This window comes from Eriocheir sinensis, unplaced genomic scaffold (genome assembly GCF_024679095.1).
Source record: "Eriocheir sinensis breed Jianghai 21 unplaced genomic scaffold, ASM2467909v1 Scaffold473, whole genome shotgun sequence".
In the NCBI taxonomy this organism is placed as follows: domain Eukaryota; kingdom Metazoa; phylum Arthropoda; class Malacostraca; order Decapoda; family Varunidae; genus Eriocheir; species Eriocheir sinensis.
In genome coordinates, this window is record NW_026111802.1 from 319,960 (window position 1) to 325,319 (window position 5,360).

General features: G+C 18.2%; 1 pseudogene; it reads right to left on the bottom strand.

Moving 5' to 3' along the window:
• Positions 1-239: 239 nt before the first annotated feature.
• Positions 240-419, bottom strand: LOC126992484 (small nucleolar RNA U3; annotated as a pseudogene).
• Positions 420-5,360: the final 4,941 nt, after the last annotated feature.

Genomic DNA, 5,360 nt, shown 5'->3' on the forward strand with positions numbered 1-5,360 from the left:
ATATATATATATATATATATATATATATATATATATATATATATATATATATATATATATATATATATATATATATATATATATATATATATATATATATATATATATATATATATATATATATATATATATATATATATATATATATATATATATATATATATATATATATATATATATATATATATATATATATATATATATATATATATATATATCAATATATATCTATATATATCACCACACACACTGTGCTCGGCCCTATCTTCCTGCGAATGGATGGTGGACGGTCCTCAAGCCCAGGCAGGCCACGGGCAGCTTCCTGCTCAGGGCCGGACACTTAGCCTCGTTATAGAGGCGTGAGGTCAATCAAGTTTCAGCTGTCATACTATAGAAGTGATCCTACAAAATACACATTGAAAAATGTAAATACGTATAAAAAATAATATACAAAGTACACATAAATTAATGTAAATTCGTTTCAAAATAAATCAAGAAAATACAAGAAAATAATATATATACAAAAATACCCAAAAATGGTTTAAATTTGCATGAAAATAGATATACAAAATATAAATAAAATGAGGCAAATTTGTTTTGAAATATATATACAAAATACCCATGAAATATTGTAAATTTGTATCAAAATATATAAACAAATACACATAAAATAAAGTAAATTTGTATGAAAATATATATTCAAAATATACATTAAATAATTTAATTATGTAGAAAATATATACAAAATACACATAGAATAATATAAAATCGTATCAATATAAATAAACAAAATATTAATAAAATGATGTAAATTTGTATGAAAAAAAAGATGCAAAATACCCATGAAATAACGCATATTTGTATAAAAATATATATACAAAAATACATATAAAATAATCAAATTGCTATTAAAATGAATATGCAGAATGCACATACAATACGGTAAATTTGTATGGAAATAGATATGCAAAATACACATAAAACAATTAAAATTTATATCAAAATATATATACGAATATACATAAAATAAGGTAAATTTATATGAAAATATATATACAAAATACATATAAAATGATGTAAATATGTATAAAAATATATATACAAAATACACATCAAATAAGGTAAATTCGTATCAAAATAAATCAACAAAACTCCAATAAAAGAATGGATATTTGTAGGAAAATATATATACAAAATTCAAATAAAATAACTAAAATTTGTGTAAAAATATATAAATTTACGAAAATAGATAAACAAAATACACATAAAATTAGGTAAATTTGTATTGAAATACATATACAAAATACACATAAAATAATGTAAATTTGTATGAAAATATTTAAACAAATACACATCAAATAACGTAAATTTGTATAAAATGTACACATAAAATAATGTAAATATGTATAAAAAAATATATACAAAATACACATGGAATAATGTAAAATCGTATCAAAATAAATACACAAAATATCAATAAAATAACGTAAATTTTTTGATAATAAAGTTGCAAAATTCCAATAAAATAATACATATTTTTATAAAAATATATATACAAAAATACACATATAATAACAAAATTTGTGTTAAAATAAATATACAAAATGCACACACAATAGGGTAAATTTGTATTGAGATAAATATGCAAAATACACATAAAACAAAAAAATAAATTGTTTCAAAATATATATACAAATACACAAAAAATAAAGGAAATACGTATAAAAATATATGTACAAAATACACATAAAATAATTTAAACTCGTATCAAAATAAATAAGCAAAATAACAATAAAAAAATGTGTAATTGTATGAAAATAGATATACAAAATACACATAAAATAAGCTAAATTTGTATTGAAATATATATATAAAATAAATAAAATAATGTAAATTTGTATCAAAATATTTAAACAAATACTCATAAAATAACGTAAATTTGTATAAAAATACATGAACGAAATACACATTTAATAATGTAAATACGTACAAAAAATATATACAAAATACACGTATAAAAAAGAAAATTCGTGTCAAAATAAATAAACAAAGCACCAATAAAATAATGTAATTCTGTATGAAAAAATATATGCAAAATACACATAAAATAATGTAAATTTGTATCAAAATATATATACTAATACACATAAAATAACATAAATTTGTATAAAAATAAATATACAAAATACACATTAAATAATGAAAATACGTATAAAAATTTATATACAAAGTACACATAAAATAATGTAAATTCGTACCAAAATAAATCAACAAAAAACAATCAAATAATATCAATTTGTGTGAAAATAAGTTTACAAAATACACATAACATAACTAAAATTTGTATTAAAATATAAACAAAAATATAATATAATATAATATAAATATAATAATAATATAATATAAATTTGTATAAAAATATATATACAAAATACCCATAAAATATTATAGATTTCTATCAATATAAATAAACAAATACACATAAAATAACGTAAATTTGTATGAAAATATATATACAAAATATACATTAAATAATGTAAATATATATAAAAAAATATATACAAAATACCCATAAAATATACTGTAAAATCGTATCAAACTAAATAAACAGAATATCAATAAAATTTGAATGAAAATGAAGAAGCAAAATAACCATAAAATAACGCATATTTGTTTAAAAATGCACATTACATAATTAAATTTGTATGAAAATAGGTATACAAAATGCATATACAATATGGTAAATTTCTATTGAAATAGATATGCAAAATACACATAAAATAATGTAAATCTGTATCAAAATATAAATACGAATACACATAAAATAACGTAAATTTCTTTGAAAATATATATACAAAATACACATAAAATGAAGTAAATACGTATAAAAATATATATACAAAATACACCTAAAATAATGTAAATTCGTATCAAAATAAATAAACAAAATTCCAATAAAAGAATATATATTTATAGAAAAATAAATATACAAAATACACATAAAATAAGTAAAATTTGTATAAAAATATATACAAAAAATACACAAAAATAATTTAAATTTGTATGAAAATATATATACAAAATGAATATAAAATTAGGTAAATTTGTATATATATATATATATATATATATATATATATATATATATATATATATATATGTATATATATATATATATATATATATATATATATATATATATATATATATATATATATATATATATATATATATATATATATCTATATATCTATATCTATATCTATATCTATATATATATATATATATATATATATATATATATATATATATATATATATATATATATATATATATATATATATATATATATATATAGACAAAAAACACGTAAAACAATGTAAATTAGTATAAAATATATATACAAATACACATTAAATGATGTAAAATCATATCAAAATAAATAAATAAAATAGCCATAGTGTAAAGTGTATTTCTTTGAAAATAAATATACAAAATACACATAAAATAATGTAAATTTATGTAAAACTATATACAAAACATACACAAAAATAGTTTAAATTTGTATTCAAATAAATATACAAAATAAAAATACAAGAAATTAAATTTGTATTGAAATAGATATGCAAAATAAACATAAAATATGTAAATTTGTATCAAAATATACTAATAAACATAAAATAACGTAAATTTATATTAAAAAATATATACAAAATACACATAAAATGATGTAAATACGTATAAAAATATATACAAAATACACCTAAAATAATGTAAACTCGTATCAAACTAAGTAAACAAAATTCCAATAAAAGAATGTATATTTGTGGAAAAATGAATGTACAAAATACACGTAAAATAAGTAAAATGTGTATAAAAATCTATACAAAAATACCCAGAAATAATTTATTTTTGTATGAAAATAGATATACATAATACACATGAAATTAGTTAAATCTGTATTGAAATACATATACAAAAAACGCATAAAATAATGTAAATTTGTATGAAAATGTAGAAACAAATACACACAAAAAAACGTAAATTTGTATAAAATATATATACAAAATAAACATTAAATAATGTAAACATGTATAGAAAAAAACATGTACAAAATACACATAAAATAATGTAAAATCATATTAAAATAAATACACAGAATCTCAATAAAAAATGTAAATTTGTATGAAAATAAAGATTCAAAATACCCTTAACCCATAAGCGTCGGGCTAGAGGACTATTGTCGTCCTCGGTGCTGATAGATTTTGTAAAATAGGTGTCTTTCATCAATGCCCCGTGTGGCAATTTCAAACGAAAACATAATAATTTATTTTGTTTTTTCATCGCCAATCCTTCCTCTCCACGATTAAATAAATTTGAAGTGTCTACGTCGCAGCACGGCATAGATATGATGTTGGGAAGAGGTGCTATTTTTGGCCAAGCCGTGCGCGTCGGATGGCGGGAACTCCCGCCACCCGACGCTTTCCGCCCGAGCGGGAATTCCCGTCACCCGACGCACACGGGTTAAAATAGCGCATATTTGTACAAAAATATATATACAAAAATACACATAAAACAATTAAATTTGTATTAAAGTAAATATACAAAATGCACATACAATAAGGTAAATTTGTATTGAAATAGATATGCAAAGTACACATAAAATAAAGTAAGTTTATATCAAAATATATATACGAATACAAATAAAATAACGTAAATTTCTATGAAAATATATATAGAAAATGCACAAAAAATGATGTAAATGCGTATAAAAATATATATTAAATACACCTAAAATAATGTAAATTTGTATCAAAACAAATAAACAAAATTCCAATAAAAGAATGTATATATGTTTTAAAAATGAATATACAAAATACACATAAAATAAGTAAAATTTATATAGAAATATATACAAAAATACACACAAATAATTTAAATTTGTATAAAAATAGATATACAAGATACACATAAAATCAAGTAAATTTGTATTGAAATACATATACAAAATAAACATAAAATAATGTAAATTTTTTTGAAAAAATATAAACAAATACACATAAAATAACGTAGATTTGAATAAAATATATAAACAAAATACACATTAAATAATGTAAATAAGTATAAAAAGAGGTATACAAAATACAAATAGAATAATGTAAAATCCTATCAAAATAAATACACAGAACGTCAATAAAATAATATAAATTTGTATGAAAATAAAGATGCAAAATACCCATAAAATAACGCATATTTTTATAAAAATATAAATACAAAAATACATATTAAAAAATTAGATATGTATTAAAATAAATATTCAAAATGCACACACAGTAAGGTAAATTTGTATTGAAATAGAT